Raw genomic sequence first — 22,494 nt, 5'->3', positions numbered from 1 at the left:
CATATCTGAATTCTGAAGTGGTGAATTCTGCAAATCGGGCCTAGGGCGACAAATATCATTAGTTACAGCGACACAATTATGTGGGTCTCCTTCTCCTTCTGTGGGGAGAAGGCTAGCAGTGTTAAGGATTTTACTTTGATTATTGTAATGTTAGACATTACCAATAACACAGTATTATATCTGAGCAAACCTGTTGTTGACATGTCTTTTGCTCTGAAAGCAGTAAGGATACTGTATGTCGAACCAGAAGGGTTAATTCACCATAGCCGACTATATCCATGAAAGCTGAAATAGCCTTTTCAGCTGCGGCCATGGCTCGCAGTCAGTTAGGCAATCCCGCCGCTACGGGGTCTAGTTTAGCTGAAAAATATGCCAGCGGCCTCAATCAACCCCCCTGATCCTGCAACAGAACAGATGTCATGCAGCCACGCTTCTCATCCACCGTTTGTACAAAGGCTTGTTTGGATTCGGAAACCCCTGTGTTGGTGTAGTTTGTAGTGCCTCTTTTACTTCAGCAAAGGCACTCTCGGCCTCTGGGGTCCACTGCAACGGACTCTGGCTTTGCATACCTTTGCCATGGGTTATGTCACTTAGGGGCGCCTCAAGGGTTGCGTAATGTTGGATAAACATTCTACAGTAGGAGCAGATGCCCATAAATGATAGCAATTGTTTCTTTGTGTGATGCTTTGAAATTTGCTGGATTGCTTGAACTCTGTCTTGACCAACAGCCTAGCCTTGTTCAGATAGAGTATTGTGGTTAGGAGCATTTGGGGCGCACGGAACAATAGCGCTGTTGACTGCCTGCAGGTCTCGAACAAAGCTCCATTCCTCTGGTTCACCGGAAATGTTTGCCTTTTTGACCAGAAAAATCGGGGTATTCGCCGGTGAGTTTTCACAGGGGATTATCACTCCAACCTTTAGGAGGGATTCAAAGTCTGGAGTAATTCCTTCTGTGGCTTCACGTTTTAACCGGCATTGTACTCTGCAAGGACGATACTCAGAACTGTGGGGTTATCCTTATGGGCTTACAGCCCCGTATGAGCCCCACATCATGCTTGCCCTTTGCCCTCAACTCAGTAGGGACCATTTTTAATCTTTGGTATGAGACTCATATCTTAGGAAACGGCAGACTACCCCCCTAGCCTTTTCAGGGCTCGTGGGGGTTACCTGGACGGTCCTATCTGCCTGGGAGAGCCAATTTAGTTTCTTCTTTATGTTCGCATATCTGCTTTGAACCAGATACCCACATCATCCCTCTAGACTCAACGTTTCGTTCTTTGTGCCTTTAGCTCACATGATCCAAAATCCTGCCAACTGTCACTGGACGCCATCGCCAGTGACACGTGAGGAGCTGAGCCTTTCACATCAAAAAGATAGGGTCTATTTGCTGTTACAGATTCCTGAGATGAATTTACACTGACTGCACATTTGTGATCACTCCAATCAAAATCGCACAATAACAATTGCTTTGGTCTAACCAATCTCCTGAACCACTCCTTCTAATATGGTTCGTCAGGGCCGTCATGGTGTATGTGTGCTGTGCAGTGCAACATATCTGCAGCAAGAAAATCGGTGTTAATAGGATTAACATTGTTGCGTGCTTCCAGGGTGAGAGAATCACTCGCTAAACTTATTGCTCTCTGGCCTAATCGCCACTCATAGACATAGATCAAGCGTCGTGGGTCATATTTTACAGCACTGGCAAATCATCCCTTTGAATTGCCAGCAAGCCCGTCGGAGTAAAAAGCAAGTCCAACCGTCTCACTATGAGATCCTGAGCCATCAGATTTAAAGGACAAAATTCCGATAACAAGAAGGAGAATTGGAAAGTTTCCCCATTAGTAGGTCCACAAAATAGGGTCGCGGAAAATCTGTATTGCACCACGACTCCTGATGCACCCATTGTTTTCACGAACCTTTCACTCATCTTTATTTGTGCGTGATTATCTAAACTGGCTTAATGTAAGGACTTAGTATGTTGTCCCTTTATCTACCAAAAAGGTAGCTGATGTTCCTTCCACATATAACATAGAGGTGAGCATGGACTTGTACGCATCATTGTGATATTTGACAGACTGTCCACACTTCGCAATCTCAGCGCTCAACGTAGAGGTGGGACATGTTTCAGTGCCCGTAGGGTTAGTAGAAGAGATTAGCATAAGCGAGTCTTCATTGCCTTGCATAAAGGAAAGAGGCTTACCTTTAAATTGTGGGCTGCCCACATCCACCTCAGCCTTCCTCTGTCAGTCACCCTAACACTCAGCCTTCAGGGCCGATTGGGACTGTGTGTGCGGGCATTGCCTCGCCCAGTGGTCCATTGCTCCGCAAACAAAGCACCCTCCAGACCTACCTCTGCCAGCGCATCTTCCACGACCTCTTTTTCTGCAGCACCTTGCTCCAACGGCTGGGTGACCATCTTTTTGGCTATTTCATCGTTCATTCCATTGATAAAGCTGTTCTTCTGGTGTGCTTCATACGGCGTGAATTCTGCTGCTGTTATGTCTTCAGTTGGTCAGTCAACTCTGGACATTATGGACTTCAGTGAGGCTGTAAGGTGCTGGGACACGGTTTCACCTTCCCGTTGTTTACACATTGCTATTTTGGTCATGTCCATTGGCATTGGGAATGCCTCCATGCAGGCGGTTGCCAGCGCTGCCAGAAAAGCATTAAAGTCTCCGTTCTCTTCTAATTGCGTGTTGGCTCCTCTGGCATCGACATTTACGGCTAGCCAGTTATACTTCTCTTGGCCTACTTGGTTCAATCTGTTGGGGGTACGAGATACTACCGGTAATCCAGCAGGCGCTGAGGCGGTGGCCGCTGACGTGGAACTTTTGCCAGGCGGATCTCGTGGGGTGGGGACTGGGTTGCAGGTCTCGGAGGGCATTCATTCAGGTCAGGATCTGGAACGGAAGTTAAGACACCGTAGAGCTTCGTTAGATTTTTTGCTGCGCGCGTCTGCATGTGTGCTGGTATTTGCATGTGTATTAGATCGATCTTTCGCTTGAGATTTCCTTTCCCTGATATCAGATTCCACATGTTATAAGCACTCCTATTCACAGGTTCTATTGTTCACTTCCTTTTCTCCTTCTCTCTCTCCTCCAATCTTGTCCACAATATTTCCAGCTGCCTTTTACGAAAATTTCCTCCTTCCGGAAAACCACATTCGTTAATCCACAATTCTAACTGCTATACAGAAATCTGGGGCATGATTATTTAACGTGTATTGCATTTTTGGTTGGCCATTCCAAGCCCTGTGTGTTCTCCCTTTGTTTGCTCTTGCCGAAGTCCTTTTTGAGTGAAACTCGAAAAGTGTTCAGCTCTCTCGCTCGCTCGCTCTTGTGGTACCGTTATCTTTCCCCTTTGACTTGCTTTTAGCTCCAGAGGTCCCATCTCGCATTAGGCGCGTCTGCCGCAATGCCTTGGTTTTCGTATATCAAGAAACCATGTACCCGGTTAGTATTTGGAGAGTACAACTCAGCCAGTGGTGGTTCCAAATCTAAACCCATCGTTAACGTTGCTGACTCCTAAACACTCTTGAGATGGCAAGCCCCTTCCCTTTCGGTTTTACTGGAATACCACGCGAGAGATCACTGAAGCCTTTTCTAACTGTATTTATTCGAAGACAATGAGTCTCCATGCAGGATTAATTAACCCACGACTCTTACCCCGACCCCGTATTTGATTTGAAACCCCGGCGCGAGGTGATTCCCAGATTCCCAGTCCTCTCACGCAGAAGGGCCAATTCAGCGGTCGAGATGAAGTGAAAGACCTTCAAGGCGCTGGTGACTGCACCTTCTGGGAATCTTCAGAATCTCACCCAGTCTTGGTATCCTGGAAGAGCCCTCAAGTTTACTGTCGTGAAAATTAAATCGACTTGACTCAATAATTAGCAAGAGCAATGCAAAGGTCTGTATTGAAAATCTTGCAAGGTTGACTCATTACACGAAGTCAAATTCCTCAGTACAATGAGTACCTAAAAATTAAACAGACGCCTTCCTTATAGCTTTCCTTATCACACTCTCAAGAGCAGAGACTGGAGAAACTCAAGTTTTATCCTCTGATCCCCTGGTCCAAGACATAACAGTTATTCAGCTTTCACTGAGTTCGACTATTGCAAGGTCGCGTTGAATGTTTACAGAATTCATCAGAGAAAAGCTAACTGAAAACCCTCATCAAAGCATCGTTTGTAAAGCTCGGCACAGCATTGATTTAAAATTGACTTCTCTTTAAATTTCACAGTAAAGGGGTAATTAATTTCACAGTAAATGGATAATTTTCCATTAAACTCATCGCTCCTGCTGAAACAGAGCAGAGTTTTCACACCTCAACAGCGATTGAACATTGTTATTCATCACATTCAGGTCTGAAAGCAAAGTTTTAATATTCTGAATAACACTCAAATAAATCAGCTCTGTGTTAAATATACTATCAAAGGTCATTGGAAGGACGGGATTACAGAGTATGTGAAACATCAGCACAGGTTCTCAAGGGGAAATCATGTCTGACAAATATATTAGAATTCTTTGAGTAGGTAATGAGCAAGTTAGACGAAGTCTACCATGTGGAGGTGACGAGATTGAATTTCCAACAAGCATTTGTCAACGTGCAGCATGGTAAACTGCTAAATAATAGACCATGGATATATGCGTTGCTGCCTGGCAGAAGGCAGACTGTTGAGTAAAGTGGTCTTTTCCCGGATGGCAACCCATGACTAGTGGAGTTCAGCAGGATTCATTGTTGGACCCACGGATATTCACGTGACGTATGAATGATCCAGTTAAAGGAATGGAGGGTGTTGTTGCTCCATTTGAAGAAGACACAAGGACAGGTGGAAGGATAGATCTTTTTGATGAAGCGGGCATGCTGCAGAATGACTTGAACAGGCTGAGTGCTTCGTTAAAATAGTTGTAGTTGCAATACAATGTGGAAAAGTGTGAGGTCATATATTTGGTGGAAACAGTAGAGGCGTAGAGAATTTTCTGAAAGCGGAAAGAATTCATAGATTTGAAAGGAAATGGCACTTGCGAGATCTAGTTGAATTTTCTCCTATGTTTAACATACAGTTTCAGTTGGGGTTTAGGAAGGGAAATTCAGTGTGGGCGTTCAGTTCAAGCGAGTTAGAAAATATGTGAAGGAGTGTACGCCTCAAACAATAAGAGGCTCTGAACAGATGCAGTTGGAACATTGGGAGCAGTTTGTGTGCCCATATCTAAGTCATGATGTGATATGAGTGGTGGACAGGAGGTTTATAATGGCTCACTCAGTGGTGAGTACTAATGTCTTGCAGTCTTTGTTTAGAAAGGTATACATGTAGATGCCTGGGAATAATAGACCTGTGTGTGTGACAATTGTTGTAGGTAAGTTGTTGGATGCAACTACTGAATGAAAGAACTTATATGTATTTTGAGATACAAGGAGTGAATCGGGATAACCAAATGTCTTTTTTTAACAAACATGATTGAGTTTTTGAGTGAGTAAACAAGAAGATTGATGAGGATAAAGTGAGAGACATTGCTCGCTTGGACTTTAATAAGGTTTACAAGGTTCCACATGGTTGACTAATTCATAACGTTGTGGAGAAAGTGAGGACTGCAGATGCTGGAGATCAGAGCTTAAAATGTGTTGCTGAAAAAGCGCAGCAGGTCAGGCAGCATCCAAGGAACAGGAGAATCGACGTTTCGGGCATAAGCCCTTCTTCAGCCCTCCTGAAGAAGTGCTTATGCCCGAAACGTCGATTCGCTAATTCATAAAGTTAGATCACATAGAGCTCAAGATGAGCTTTCCAATCAGATATAAAATTAGTGCAACACAGGAGGCTGAAAATGTTGGTGGAGGGTAATTTTCAGATTGGAGGACTGTTCCCAATGGTGTCCCACAGGGATTGGTGCTGAGCTCAATTACATTTTTTTTTCATTTAAATAAATGATTTAGGTGGGAATTCAGAAAGCATGGTAAGGAAGTTTGCAAAATTGGTCATAGAATGGACAATTAAAAACGTTATGTAAGATTGTGATGAGATATTCTCATCAGGTTAGTTTCTCTCTATCCTCGAGTTTGAAAAGCGCGGTCGGTGGGGAGTGAAGGACCATTCGTCCATCGTGCAGCGCAAGTTATTAGATGACCATCTATTATCGTCCAAGTTTGCACCATATGGACCACAACTTTGAGTGTTCTGATGTTTCCAGGCAAAATGTCAATCAGATTCTCTCTGTGATCTTAAATGATACAACAATAGTTGGCATTGTCACACTGCATTATAAGACCTTGAGGAACGTATTCTCATGTTCACATACAGAGGAAGACACACAGGCACATTCCCCGCCAATGAAAGAGGCCTTCGCTTTATACCCACTCCATGCGCTTTGCATCCGCAAGTTTCTCCGGAGAAAGACGGCTTTAAGTGGAATACATGCAACTTCTCCAGACAATGTGTACCGTTGAGGTGAGCCGCGATATTAAATGGATACTGAACTGAAATAGTTCCACACGCTTCTCAATAACACAAATTCCACCTAAACAAGCCCTGTGTCTCCTAGGATTTGACAGGATAGCGCCCAGCAGACACTCCTCACTAAAAACAACTGACACACGGCAAACGATAAACACTTTCACGTCTCGTCTCGATCTGTTCCTGTTCCGGTCACACTTCCAGCTTCCTCTGAACTTCCAGTCCCTAGGTCAATGAGCTGTTTGATACAAGCACAGGCACATCGAGAAAGTAATCTTTATTTCAAAAGCAGAGCCAGGTAATGTAATCTGTAAGGGCTTGCTCACGGCTGGGAAATGAGACACCACGGTCTCATCGCCCTGATTATCCCATAGACTGATTCCACAAATATGCACTGTACCAGTTATTATCAATTGAAATGCCCAATGAATACCGTGACTGACTGAAAGATCAGGGATTCGACACTTTACTCGCCGAGGGACATTTTGCAAACAATTTTTCTAACTGTTATTTCTCTAACTGAGTTCCTCGCAGCTGGTTATGGACGTATCGATCACAGAAAATACCATTTGGTCCACTAAGTCTGCACGAGTCCAAGACAATCCCGTGAACTGTTCTCATTTCATTTGGCAGCACTTGGCTCAGAATCGCAAACGAATGAAGTAATGGAAGTGTACAACTAAATGGGTCTTACCTGCACTGGAGGTTTCTGCCTTTTCCATGCTGACAGACGGTTGGTTGCAGATTCTAACCTTCCTTAACTGTGTTATATGTTTTTTTAACCTCATCCTGCGGATTGACATTCAAACAAGAAGGCAGAGCACAAGTACTCAACTATTTCACTCTCGGCTCTCAATCAAAGTCAGCAAAATGCTTAACTGCACGAGCAATTCACAGTGAATTTAAAGCCCATCGCCTCAAACAACAGGCCACTATTGCAGAAGTACGGTACTAAAGTGGTTTTAAGTTCTCCCTCCCTGTGGAGCCGAGCGAGAGGCAATTTGTTTGAATTCAATCACCATGGCTTCGACAGGGTTAAATGTCAGGACATGTTTTGTCTGGGTAATTCAATCTCTATAGTTAAAATAGCCAGACATTTCAGGAGAAAATAAGTAGGTCTGACAGCATCTTGGGAGAGACAAACAGAGACAACGATTCAGAGCTTCTTTAGGAGTTTCTCAGGACTCTGTTTTCTCTCACAGGTACTGCCAAATCTGCTGAATACTTTGAGTAGTTTCTGTTTTTATTTTAGATTCCGAGCATCCGCAACCCTTTACTGTCCACTAAGAAATACAGAAACGCATTTGTTGTTCCTCACTGGATAAGTTTACTCTTTGGGGTACATATCCCTGACCCTATTAAAAACCCGAAACTGCACAGCAACTGATTCGGATGGATATGAACAGCGACTGCTCCATGCATGGGTAGGCCCTCTCGGCAAACAGCAGAACGAGAGAATTAATTGTTCCACAGAGACTGGGGAGTACCTTGTAGAAGGCACCGCACAGTATCTCATAAGTTCGACTGTTAGTGAATTCAAGTTATTGCCTGCCCTTCGGAGAATGACAATTGTCCTCAATTGGTTTGACTTTTACATAATGGATACTGGGAAAATGGGAACAGTCTGATTACACGCTTTGCAGACCCATCCATGTCACTGGGAACCAGCTCTCCTAAAAGCGCGACCTTCTCCCTTCGAGACTTATGAGGACCATATTACTGACCACGGTTAAAAACCCGGAACCGTGCAGCCAAAACAAAGGATGGTGTGAGAACATCTCTCGCTCTGTTCCATGGTCGTGGTAGACCAGCAACCTGCCAGTGAAGAGCCGAAAGCACTGACTAGCATCGCCACAGAGACTGATAACCAAAGGTGTCAATCACCCCCGAATGCAAGCTTTAGTCTGCTCCTCCCATATTGGCAATCGTCCTTAATTATCTCTGAATCCACTTCCCAAGGAATATCTAAAGGTTCACAAAGCTCAAGACTGGGATTTCTGTTTTGCTTCTTGAAAGTTTTCTCACCTGCCAATTGGCAAAATTATCCCAGAATCTCTTCACAATCCTTTGCCTCGCACCATCTCCTGAGATAAATAAAATCTCAAATGTGGAGTGATTCCAGACTGTGGCGATGTTTTGTTTGGAGCAAAGAAGTTTAATGGGAGATTTCTTGGGGACGTTTATAATGATGTGGGAGAAAACGTTGTCGATAGGCGAGTTGATTGTCAGGAGGAACTGCTGCCTCTGACCAGGACAACTGACCAGAAGACGAGGGAGAGAAGGAGTTCAATGACAAACACAATAAACTCAGTGAAAAGTACACATACCCCATGCGTTCGTTATTATTTATGGATAGAAGAACGGAGCGAACGTTTAGATTCAAGTCCGTTTCTGGATCAGAACGCATGTTTCCTGCTTGTCAACAAATCAGCATACCAGATAAAATGTCGAATTGTTTTTACGGTTCTTCCGGGGTTACAGGGATAACTCATCCAACAGAAAATCATTTAATATGAACAGTGAAGGAAAGATGCTCGGTATTGATGAGAGATAGAGTGAATGGGAGGGATCCATTTTCATGAGCAGAGAGAATAATAATACGGCAGAGGTCGAGCAATAAAGACGTCCTTTTATTTTTATAGCGCTTTTCGGCACCTCTTCGGTCACAGGCACTGAAGTACCTTTGAAGAAAACGTGTTATTGTCAAAACTAATGTGATAATCAGGTCAGTTCTTTCAACCAGAGATCAAAAAAATAATATTCAGAACTGGCACTGAAGATGCCAGTGAGATTATAAGTTACTTTAAGCGTTTGATCTGCTCTGGTTTATATCCAGAATAAAGCGGGACCGGAGGTCCGAATCTAAGACGAAGGGGTTACCCACTTAAGACACAGATGAGGAGGATGTTCTCACATTCCAAAGGTAGCAAGTATGTAGAAGTATTTACACCAGAGGCCTGAAAGACTGTGTATATTCAAGGCTTCAATTATTTCTCTGTTAAAAGCATGGAGCAAGTGGCAGAGTAAAATGAGTCCAAATTTAATGACAATACACACAGGTGCGAGCGCATATTCTGATGAGATCGTGGGAATCTGCATAGGCATATAGATAGGTCGAGTGAGTGGGGAAAAACTTGTAAGATGCAGTTTCATATCAGGATTATGAGGTGCAGAGTAGTATTACAATCGAAAGAAAGTAGAAGAAACGTGTGACAGAGAGGAATCGTACGTACAACACAAACAAAGTTTCGTATCTAACTCGTTCCCTGACAAAAAGGTTGGTTTCCTTTCCGAAAGCTCACAATGAAGTGGTGGTTTCCCAGGAAAGAAAAAGGAATGAAACTAATAGCCTAATCGGAAACGAACAAAAGCTTGGCTTATTCCAATGGACAACGCTGACGCGTATGGCTCTCTAAAATTTGTTGACAATGAAGCTGGGAGTGGGAATTGTGGGAGCTGGCGAGTGGAAGTCAGGTCACCCATGATTACTGTCGTCCTTCACCTGTCTTCCTCATTTATTGTACGTTGTATATCGCATTGTGGTTCCTGTGAGTAGGCTTGCAAAATACACCGCTGGTGACTTGTTTCCCTGACTGTTCTTCACACCGCCCGCATTAGAATTCAACATTCTTTTCTCCTGAATCTAGGTGATCACTAAACATTGCACAAATACGACAAGAACGTCGATATTTCTCACGCCTGTCTGCCTTCTTGCAATATCAATTGATCCATCACTGTGTTACTGTTGCACAAATTAAGAACAAATCAAACCGCATCAATAACATCGAGGTTGGGAACGCAGATAGCTGCAGCAGCTTCTCAGAGTACTGGCAACTGTGCGATCACAGAAGCACACATTAAACAGCCAAATCTCAAAATAATTACATTCACCGAGGCCGTGCCAGGAACGGCACGTGAGAAAAAATAGTCACCCTATTTTGGGTTACAGACCTGGATTTATTTCTCAATCAGCAATTTAATTTTACATCTGTTATAGCAACGGTTCCTTCACACAAGCAACAAACTCCTGCTGCAGATGGAGGAGAAATTGAGTACTGTAGATACTGGAGTCAGAGTCGAGAGTGTGGTGCTGCAAAACACATCAGGTCAGGCAGCATCCGAGGCGCAGGAGAATCGACGTTTTGGGTGTATGCCTGATGGCTTGCTCATGCCAGAAACCTCCATTCTTCTGCTTCTTGGGTGCCTCCTAACCTGCTGCACTTGTCCAGGAACACACTCTCCATTGCTGCAGACTGTCACATAATGCGAGCTTCCAGCCACGGATTCAACGACACTCAAATGTAATGAGTGAACCTCCTGAGGAGAGGTGGCAGTGGTGTTTAGTGTTAAGTTGATCTTCATGAATGCGTGTCGTGAGTTGTCTGTCCTACATAATGACTCCTGCAGTTACTACGTGCAACATTGTTTGTCCTGCACGTGATGGGTATTGGGTCCATTGTTCTGCTGAGGTTTTGTCTGAACGTAGTTCTCGGTTCATGTTCTCTCATAAAGCCGAGTGGTCAGAGGAGTGTGGCTGTCTGTTCCGAGGCACTTTTTTAATATATAAGATAGAGTGCGTGGTGCGTTGGGTCATGGCATGTGGTCTTAGCGTTGGAAGCTAAGGAAGCTGTGGGAATACCAATTGCTGCACAGCATTTCTGGCTAATCCATTAAACACCACAACCAGCTCTTCCGCAGTAGCAATGCACAGCGATGATGGCAACAAATTTGGCTGGGTCGAAACAGCAATAATGGGACAAGCTAAACAGAGGGCAGCCAGAGGATTTCGGGAATGGCGAGACGCATCCAATGACTCCATCAATAAACATGTTGACCTGGACTTTGCATACCAGGACATGCAACGAACGACGAAAACCGGCAACTGAAAGCAGTGGGAAGGAAAGCAAACCAATTCGAAACGCTATAGGACAGCAGCGCTTCACAAGAGTCTTATCAGCCTTGAGGATGTCACCGAGATACAAGAGAAAAGGGCTGATAACCAATTTCCTAAAACCACCCAACATCCCCACACCATCTGCACCCTTCACCGGAACTATAAATCTTTACACCCTGAAACTGTCAGTGCTGCCCCAGCGGGAAAATGAACCCTGGTCTTCCAAGTGACAGATGAGAATGCTATACGTTGTGGATGTCAGAGCTAATTGAGCCTGCAGGCTACCTGTGCGTGCTCTTGTCAAAAACAACTGCTTGATTATCCTCATCCCATTTCCATCATTTAACGTTGTATACCTTAAGCATTACAAAGTCACATCTTAATATCTCAAGGTAATGAGAATTTCTGCCGCTCCAACACTTAGAGACAGTGAGTTCCACATTCCAACCACTCGCTGGCTGGTAATTCTTTTTTTTTATGAGCTCCACAAATCTTTCCACAAATCTTGAAGCCCCAAGGCGGTCCTCAACAGCAGGAAATTGAAACTCCAATTCCCGCGGAATAGGCGAAGATACTCACCACCAAAGAACTCAGTATAACCGGTCGGGCGCCTTTTCATTGTGCGTGCTCTTGTCAATAACAACTGCTTGGCTATCTTCATTCCACTTTCCATCGTTTGGTCCTGTATGCCTTATCATCAAAAACTGACCTGGATGCTTCTGAAGGTTGTGATGGTTTCTGCCTCTCCTGCCCCTGCCGACATTGCGGTCCAGATTCCACCACTTGGTGGCTGATAAAATTTTTCGCACATCTACACAAACCTTTTTAACTCCTAACTGAAATCTATGGCACCCTGGTGAATGAAGCCATCAACCAAGGGAAAGCGTTTCTTTCTGGCTACCGTGTCCATACCCCTCATTATTTTGTACTGCTTAATCATGTCTCCTCATGTTATCCCTCTTCCTCAGAAAATACAACCCCAAGGTGTCTCATCTCACCTCTTACCTGAAGCTCTTCAGCACAGAAGCTATCTTCATAATTCACTTCTCTCCTTTTCGCATCGCTGTCATTTTGCTGCTGTACCGTGAAGTGCAGAACTCCAAACAAAAATCTGCAGCTGAAGGAACAAAATGATATAAATATTACAGTAATTAACATCACTTGATCTTTTCGAAAAGAAATGTCCCTTTTCCTAGCTACTGCTCTGTATTCTTCTCCTCAGACTGATGCTCGAACACTGTCTGGTCAATGCCATTTGAAAATGGTACGTGAGAATTGATCTCACAACCACGGAGTCTGATTGATCCAAATGGTTTGATGGTTCGAATGATTTGGTGAGACTGGGGCAAGTTCACCCAGCAACAGTGACAGCAGCAACGACTAAACGGTGTCCATGTAGAATTAAGTATTAGAATTTGCAATGCCTGTTTGAAATGGAATGAGGGAACATATGCACAACAGGATTACTTGCCAAATATGATATATGACTTGGAGATATGTCAGGTAGCGGAAGTTTGAAGGAACAGAATCATCATTTCAGAGAACATTTTCATGTACAAATATAATTCATGTTGAAAGTGCCAATTCAATTACTATTTCATGACATAAATGTAGCTTTACGAACTTTTTACACCAGTCATGTAACGAGTTATAATGGAGGTCACAAAATGTGCTTGGTTTTTTAAGGAGTATTTTAAAGTGAAAATCTGAGATCGAGGGAGGGAATTTAGCGAAGAGGCTATACAGTTTATGGCTTTGGCAGCGAGAAGTTGTGGGTAGCCTTTGTGAAAATATGGAAAAGTTAAAAGCGAGAAAGATGAGGTGCACGGATTTGAGGTCATGCAGATATCATGAAGGGTGTTTTAAAACTTTCAGTCTTTGAATATGGGCATCTTTGGCTATGTTGGCATTTATTCACAAGCCCTAATTGCCCTTGGAGAGGGCTGGTGGACTCTAACGACCGAAGCAGAGAGGAATTTATCAAAAGATTTGAATAGAATTACGTCAGTTTTTAAAATGTTTTATCGGGTTTCTGGTTGCGTTAGACGTGGTAAGAATACTGGTTTACTTTTGGAACTTGGTTGTGGAGGTCGTATTGCATTTTCCTGCAGGACTTTGTCAGTCGGCCACGAGACGGCTGTTCACGGCCAACAGATTCATCACTTCATTAATGTCTACCTCTGGATTCTGCAGCGAGAAAGCTGTCGTGGTGTCGGAGCATCGCAGCAGAATTGGCTGAGCATGAGCCCGGAATGTGCTCGTGACAGCGATAGATGAGTGAAGTGGTGAGGTGTAATATAACCATTGAGGTTCGGCAGCAGCAGTCAGCAGTGTGGTCAGTTGGAAGAAAAATGTGCATCTTTGCCAACGTGGGAATGTATGACCACGACGGGGAAGTACGAAGACTTTTGCAGAAAGCCCAACTTGGAGAGTTTGAAGCTTATGGCTTCGAAAAACGACTGTAAAGTCGTTTTCCTTTTCAAATTTATTCCTTTTCTCAACTTTTATATTGAGAAAGCAGATGTTTCTTCTCCAAGTTCTGCTGCAAAGATTTGATGATGGATACTTTTTCTGTAGATGTTGCTTTGTGGGGGGCATTTCACACTTCTCTCTCCTAGTCTGTACCGAAGAATACGTGAGAATTCCATCTTAAGGAATCCCAGAAGTGTGCAAACAGGACCTTTGCCCCCAATAGGAAATGAGCAAGAGCAATTCTGTTATCCTAATATTCTCAATTTACCTCAGACAAATGCATCTAACCTACATAAACCTGAACCTAAGGACAATTTAGCTTAGCCAACTCCCCTATCCTGCACATCTTCGAACTGTCGGAGGACCCTTGAGCGCCGAGAAAAAATAAATCCATGCAGCACAGTATGAATGTGCAAAATCCACACAGATAATTGCCAGACGATGAAGTTGAATCTGGGTCCTCAGCGCTGTGAGAAAGCAGTGATGATCACTGACCCAGCGAACCTAACAACTCCCTCGTGCTGTCACTTACACTTACAGAGAGCGAGGTTCTATCTTTCCCTTATTTAATGTTTAGTCATGGACCCCTCCCCATCCCTGTACCACCAGTCCACCCTTTGCTTGTTGTTGACAGTGTCACGTCACCATGCCGTTGGGTAGCGTGTTGGAGCAAAGCACAATGTTGATTATGAACATGCTCGCCATAAGTTATCTCCAGACAGAAATGTTGGTCTCTCCCATCACAGGCAGCGAGTTACCTTTGAAGGGGAGGGCAGCGTACCAAGCTATATACAGGTTTGTAGGTTTCATGATTGGTCTGTGCAAGAATGTAGCCCCAGACAAGTGGTTTATTGACCGTGATTGAAGCAGCAGAGAGCCTCAGGCTTCTTCGCACTAACAGGCCCATACAACGGCCATTATCCTTGAATCAGCAAGTCTTATTTTCGTTTGCGTTATCGCTTAACTCTTTGTCATTCTGTCTTTGGTGTGCATGGGGCTGAAAACAAATGTTATTGAGTTATATCATTGCTGTCGAGTGTGGTGCTTCAAATGTACAGCTGATCAAGCAGAATACGAGGAAGAGAGGAATTGACGTTTTGAGCAAACACCCTTCACTGGGAATGAGTCTTCTGAGTCAAGACAGTAGTAAGATAATTGGACGGGGGTGGGTATGGTCATGGGAGCTGAGACTGCGATAGGTGGATGAATGTGGGGATAATGTGATAGGTCAGAGAGGATGGTGGAGTGGATAAGTGAGAAGGAAGCTCGACGTTGTAGGACAGGTCATGAGGGAGTTTCCTCGTTCGAAGTTAGGATTTGGGATAAGGTGGGGGGGGAGGGGAAATGAGGAAATTATTAAAATTCACCGTAATCCCGTGAGGTTGGATAATCCTAAAGTGGATGATGAGGCGTTCTCCCGACAATTGTGCAGTGGTTAGGACTTAGCAATGGAGGAGGCCCAGAACATTCAAGCCCTTGGCCGAGTGGGAGGGGGTTATTTAAGTGATCAGTGGTGCGATTTGTTGGTGCCATCATTCTGCACGTAGGTGGCCTGTTTCCCCAATGTAGAGGAGACCATGTCGGGAGTAACGTATACAGTAAATCACATGTGTGAAGTGTAGGTAAATCTCTGACAAATATGGAAAGCTTTTTTTGTGCCTTGGACATAGGTAATGGGGCAGTGTGGGCTCAGGATTTCCAAATCCTGCGGTGGCAGGGGAAGATGCTGGTCGAGATATGTTGGTTGGTGGTGGGCAGCGATGAAGTGTTTGTGTGTGGAAGCATGCGCTGATCTCGATTTTGCCCTGTGATGCGGCACAGGCACGGAGAGAACGTAAAATCTCCACACAAACAATCGATCGAGGCTGGAATCCGACCTGGGACCCTGGTGCTACGAGGCAGCCGTGCTGACCAATGAGCTGCCGTGTCACATATTTGCTCACTGACTTGTCGCCTTTCTCACTCCATAGAATCCATAATATCCATTCTATCTCCATAGAATCACCACTCTCTGGTCGAAGGTATTTCTCCTCGTCACATTTCCAAATTGTTATCGCTTCACTTTGACTCTGTACTCTCTGTTTCTGGTGTGTCATAGTGGTTGAAACATCTTCTCCACATTGGGGCTGCACAGGCCTCTCATCATTCTGTAAATTTCAATCACATCGAGTCACTGACTCAGACATAATTTAAAAAGATCGCTGTTCCAAACAGTCCATGCTACCAGTTACGAACCTTACGTCGATCCAACTGCATGTTATGGCTCCATATCTCTCCTAATATTTCCTAATTATGCACTTAGCCAATTGTCTTTTAAACATTGCAACTTTATCCAAATGCACTGCCTCCTTTGCACAGGAGACATTCTGTGTAAATTAAAACAAAGCGCACCTCATGCCTTTTTATAAAATTTCACCTCTCTCCATAAAAACATGTCCACTCGTACGTAAATCCCCCAAAAAAGGAAAGCACAATTGTAGTTGAGCCAATCTGTACCCCTCACGATTTGAAAAACATTAATAGGGTAAACATCAATCTCCTATGCATGCTTGAAAGAAGTCCCAGCCTATCAAACCTCCCCTGACAGCTCAATTCCTTCATTCCAACATATTCGTAATTCTCTTCTGAACGCTCTGCAGCTTAATATTCTTTTTCGTATGACAGGGGACACAGAACTAGGCACAGTACCCAGAGGAGATCTTACCAACATCTCGTACAACCTCAGCATGGCGTCACAACTCCAACACACAAAAAAAATAAGCAATGACGGAAACATTCGAACAGCATTTTTAATGGGACTGTCGATATGTGACACGACTTTCAAAGTCAATTTCGTGATCTATTCACGTGTATATTATGCAGCATTATTCAATTGTAATTGTACATTTGCTACATCAGTTTATAATTCAAAATGCAGCACCTTGCATTTATCCAAGTTAAACTTTCTCTGCCATTCATTTAGTCATACACCTGAATGATCAATGTCTCTTTTAATCTTAGATAACCTTAGATAACCTTCTTCTCTATCCACTGTACCACCATGGAGAGTTATGGAGTCTCTAAGCACAGAAAGAGGTCGCTTGGTGCAAACTGGTTTATACCGATCATAATGCCAGTCCACATTCGCCACATTTTTCTGCACTTTGACCATATCATTGTAATCCTTTGCTATTCATGTATTTGTCCAAAAGCCTTTTAAATGTTCTTTGCGTATACACAAAAACTTCTGCTGTCATCTCATTATATGCATATCGCTCATGTTGGTGTCAACCACAAACTGACGATCCCTACCTTCCATATTGACATCTAAAACATTTACTTAAGTCAAAAACCAAACAGCCAGTACTGATCCGCTTGGAACACTGCTGGTCACAAGCCTCCAGTCTGACAAACAATCCTCCAAAACTTCACTCTTTCTCTTGTTGTTAATTGAATTTTGTATCCAATTGGCAGGCTTACTGTGAACCCCATGTGATCTAACTTTACTCATTAGTCTTCCATGCAGAATTAGGTCAAACGCTTTCCTAAAGCCTAAATAAGCAATTTCTATTTTGTCTTGTCTCAGAAATTCTCTTGTATACTTGATAAAAAAATTGAAACAAATTTGTGAGATACAGTTTGCACCTCACGAATCATGCAGATGACACCCCATATTTTCTGGCCTCTGCAAATGCTGTCTTCCAAAACCACCTCTAAAAACCTGCGAACCAGCAATTTCAACCTCACAAGTCTGTAGGTCCCACTCTTTTCCTTGTATCCGTTCTTCAACAACGTTCGTCACTGTCCAATCATTTTGAATCTTACCCATATTTAGAGATGACACAATTATTTCAGCAAGGAGTCCTGCAATTTCCACGCTTAACTCCCACATGCTTTGGGATAAATTTCCGACACAGTATAAACCTCTCTGCTAATTGAAACCAGCGATACAGAACGGTATTTACTCCGTGCTATAATCCGTGAAAATTCGAGAGGCAAAGCGTGGCCAAATTGTTCACGATTTAAAAGGAAAATTGCCAACTTTATTCTTTACGTCTAACAGAGAATATGAAAAGTAACAACTATTTACAACTACTTTCTCTTAAAACCAAATTTTACCTTCCAATCCACAATAATTCAAAGTTTGGGAGAAGATTTGTAGCTCGGGTGCTCATTGTTGTGGTTCTGTTCGCTGAGCTGGGCATTTGTCTTGCAAACGTTTCGTCCACTGTCTAGGTGACATCCTCAGTGCCTGGGAGCCTCCAGTGAAGCGCTTCTGTGCTGTTTCCTCCAGCATTTGTCGTGCCACTATAAATGCTGGAGGAAACAGCGCAGAAGCGCTTCACAGGTGACTCCCAAGCACTGAGGATGTCACCTAGACAGTGGACGAAACGTTTGCAAGACAAATTCCCAGCTTGGCGAACAGAACCACACAATCCACAATAATATTCCGTATAAAAAATTCCCAATGACGGTTTACAAAAAAATTACTGTTCAAAACCACTTAGCATTGCCAAATCTCCTTTTGTGTATTTTTCGGTGTAGATTATTTCCAGGTTGTCACCGATGTTCTGCCACATTCCCCAGCTTGGTACATTTCAGGGATCTTTTGAGCTGGATGTCTTTGACGCATTCCTCGCACTAGCTGATCAAAACATCATGTTTTATGCCCCAAAACACCAGATTGTTTCATTGGCTTTAAAATTATCAAAATGCTAAGTTCAAACCTGGTTTTGGTTTGGGATCTTGATTCATAATTTAACCTGATGGATATCCAGCTCTGCAGGCTGTTTCAAAGAAATGTCACATTGTTCCCTTGTTCAGAACAGGTTGCGCCATCTCCTTGCAACTCTTTTTTCACAGTACCTTCATAAAAATACACGAGACCAGGGTCTGGAGTTTTGTCCGTTTCACATTTTCTGATACCTCCAACAATTATTTTCCTGTTATATGAAGTGTTTATCATTATGTATTTCCATGATTTCTGTAGCCTCCTTAAGTCCAACATATAGTTGGTGAACAGGTTTCTCAAACTGAAATATTCCATCTAGCTTGCATTTGTTCTGAATCCCTCTAAACGCTTCCTCTTCATCTAAATGTCCCAATGTCTTTCAAATAATGTCATCGCACCTCCATGTGCCAGTTGCTCAAGCAGTTGGTTCCACATGCAAACCATTTTCTGTGTGAAAAGTATGTCTTGTCATTCCGTGTAAATGTTACGAGTTCAGAACTCCTGTATCCAATGGAAAAAGACCTTTGCTGTTCACCTTATCGAGAGCACTCCTGACTTCATGAATCTCGATAAAGTCGTCCTTCGACCTCCGATGCTGCATTCCAACAAGTCAAAGCCTGCACATTCTCCCTTTAACAATCCACTCCTGGGAACATGTGGACTCTTTGATGCATGAAGCCACACAGATTTGAATGCAATCCAGCCACTATAAGCATCACCTAATCTCAATTTCTTTGATGCCTGGTCAAATACTTTAAGAAAAGGAATCGTCCTCTCCATGCATGGAGTGTTAACATTGGATCTCGCTTTCTCCACAGTAAAAAATGACGTGAAAAATCCGTTTTATGTCTCTTCCATCTGCTGAGCTCAAACGGAATGTCAAACTCCTTGATCTTTAAAATACTATTTCTCGAGTGGTTCTCTTGCTAGATATGTACTTGTAGACCCTTTTTGGATTATTTTCAGCCCAGTTAGATTAGATTATTTCATATCCCATCTTTGCCTTCCTGGTCTGCATCTGATTGAAGTCCCGACGAGAAATTAATTTCAACCTTGTTGTCTGTCTGATATATGGTATTGTTTGGTTTTGAACTGACCCAGAACACATTTACTCATCCATGGTCACCTCTGCTGAGTGTCCAGCCTAACAACTTCAGCTCAGGTTCACATCTAACTCTGTCTTAGGGAAAGTGCTAGTCTGTCATTAAAGTTGGAATAACAGAGCATGAGAAATTCATTGCAGAATAAAGTAGATTCAGTACAGCTTTCTGAAGAAGAAATCAGATCGAACATTTTTATAAGTATTTTACATCGTAACAAACACGATACATAATGGGAAATGCAGTAAATTGATAATATCTGAATTTCTAACATTATTCAGGATGGTGTTTCATATGATACCACTTCGCAAGCATAGCAACATGAACCCACACAATTGGTGGTATGTATTAATCGAGGATTAGAGAATGAATTCAGAGGAGAGCTGATGAGGGCCTTTTCATGACATAAGTTGTAACTTGCGGATTCCCATAGCCAACAATATTGGTGCCACAGCTGTTGACAATATATACTAATCACCCGTATAACACAAGTTAATGGACTGAGTTCAGTTGTTCAGTTTTGAGATGACCCAAAATAGATGGGGATGCAAGAAGTGAGGGTGACACAGCAACATCGTGGACGGACAGAATCAAGATAAACATGTGGACAAAATCTCAGCAGCATTTTACGTGAAAAAGAAATCTTTATGCGTTTTGGCAGGAAGAATTACAGAGGTGAATATTAAGTGGGGAAATTCACTGCACAAAGCTTCAGCGTACAGATGATTTTGTTTCCTTATACGTGAAATATGTAAAGCTCACATCCAGTTTCAGCAGGTATTCGGGATGTCAAATAATCTATTTCACTTCATTTAAATGGAATGAGGACTTTTTTTTCAAAGTATGCATGGCATTAGTCAACTCGCAGTTGGATTAATGTGAACAGTTTTAGTCCCCCTATTTGAGGAAAAGCGATTCAGGGAATTTTAACACAAATCATCCTGGATATTGGAGGATATTCTCGGGAGATGAGATTGAGAAGATTGCTCCTCTAATCATTTGAGTCTAGAAGAATGAAAAAAGACTTTAGTGAGATACATTAGATACTGAGGGGTATGATAGGATAATTTCTGCGAGAATGATTCGCCTTGTTTAAGAATAGAAGACCAGAGAACATAATCTCAGAGTAAGTAGTCACCGATTTAAGAGAGTTTTGGAGCAATTTCGTACTCCTCGAGCCGACTGATTATGTGAAACTATTTACTGCAGACAGCTCGAGAAATTGCCTGCTCAGTGTATCCAAGACTGGGAGAAATAGATGTTAAACAGCAAGAGATTCAAAGGTTAGGTGATATTGCAGGAATGTGAATCTGAGGATTATCAGATCAGCCCTAATCTCACTGAATGTTGAGAGAAGACTGTATACGTTGAATTGCCGACTTCTTCTCTTGCATTTTATTGTCTTATTATGTGGAATTTCAAATGCCTCTGTGTTTCATTTATCATTTAATTTACCGGCAATATTAGAAGATTTACTGTGCAAAGTCTTAAAACCAAATATCACTTCAGCATCTGATGGTGTTGTCCAGTTGCTTGTGGCCTGAATACAATTCACTTTTGAACGTGGAAAGGAAAAGCATCATTCACAGTGTGGAGAAACTGTATACGTGTTGTCCGTGTGGACAAGGCTTCAGCAGATGATCTGCCTTGTCAGAACATAAATACAGTTCGACTACAGAGAGGCTATTCGTCTAGTTCGAGTGTGGGACAGAACTCACTTGATCCACCACACTGTTGGAACAACAGCAAGTCCACACAGAGGAAAGTCTTTTAAATGCTCTAAATGTGCGAAGCGCCTTAAAATTGCTGAGGATTTGTTGACCCATCAACGTGTTGACACTGATGAGAAACCGTCAGTTTCTCTCAAAATGGGCCTGGATTCATGTGGTTAATTTGAATCACTGCGCACCCGCCATCTCACTTTGGGGAGAGGCTGTTCATCTGCACGAGTGTGGGAAGACATTTGATGTGAAATCCAACCTACTGAAACAACAGCAAGTGCATAAGTGAAGAATGTGCCTGTTTTTTTTTACTGTGCTTCATCGTGTGTCAACATCTCAACAATAAGTTTTGGTTTGAATTCCAGCTTTTGTGGAGCTGTGCCAAATAGTTTAACTGTTTTTTTAATTGATGATCGAATGACGCCCATTGTGACTTCCTTCCGATGAAGTTAATAAGTTCCATCAGAAACGAAATGTATTCCATGTTCCTCCTGTTCTATGGCAGCTAATTCATTTAAAATAAGTTCTTCAAACATCAGAGAAGTGCCTGATTTTCTGCACATTATCTGGACAGTAATTGCTTGTGTGATTGAGAAGTCTCAAATGTGCTGAATAATATGCTGTCAGGTGTGACTTTTTGGCGCAATGGTCATCCCTGCTTTCTCAAAGGGCCAGAGCCCTTGCTTCAGTTGCAGCCTTGGTCATATTGTGTATGGCGTTAGCACAATCTCCCCATGTCTGTGTGGTTTCCATTCCACGGCCCAAAGACGTGTAGGTTAGGTGGATGTACAATCGCTACATTTTCCAGGGAAGTCTGGGTTAGACAGTTAACCATGAGAAATGCAGGGTTACAGGAGGATGGTGGGGGAATATTCCCGGTGGGATCGTGTTTAGAAGGTAGGTATGGACGTGTTGGGTAGATTGGCCCGTTTCCATACTTGAGGGATTCCATGTTTCTGTGAATCAAATAACCAACTCTGATTTTATGATTGCAGAATAGTCATTAAAACTACTCAAAATTGTTGGGACTACGACAATAACCTGCAAAATCCCTGCAGTGATGTTCTGCGCTTGGGTTGATCGACATTCAAAACGTGCAAGCATTTGGGCTGGATGATTCTTCCCCGTGGAGAGTGCTACATTGTTGA

This window comes from Chiloscyllium punctatum, chromosome 18 (genome assembly GCF_047496795.1).
Source record: "Chiloscyllium punctatum isolate Juve2018m chromosome 18, sChiPun1.3, whole genome shotgun sequence".
NCBI classification, from domain to species: domain Eukaryota; kingdom Metazoa; phylum Chordata; class Chondrichthyes; order Orectolobiformes; family Hemiscylliidae; genus Chiloscyllium; species Chiloscyllium punctatum.
This window is presented reverse-complemented; position numbering follows the sequence as displayed.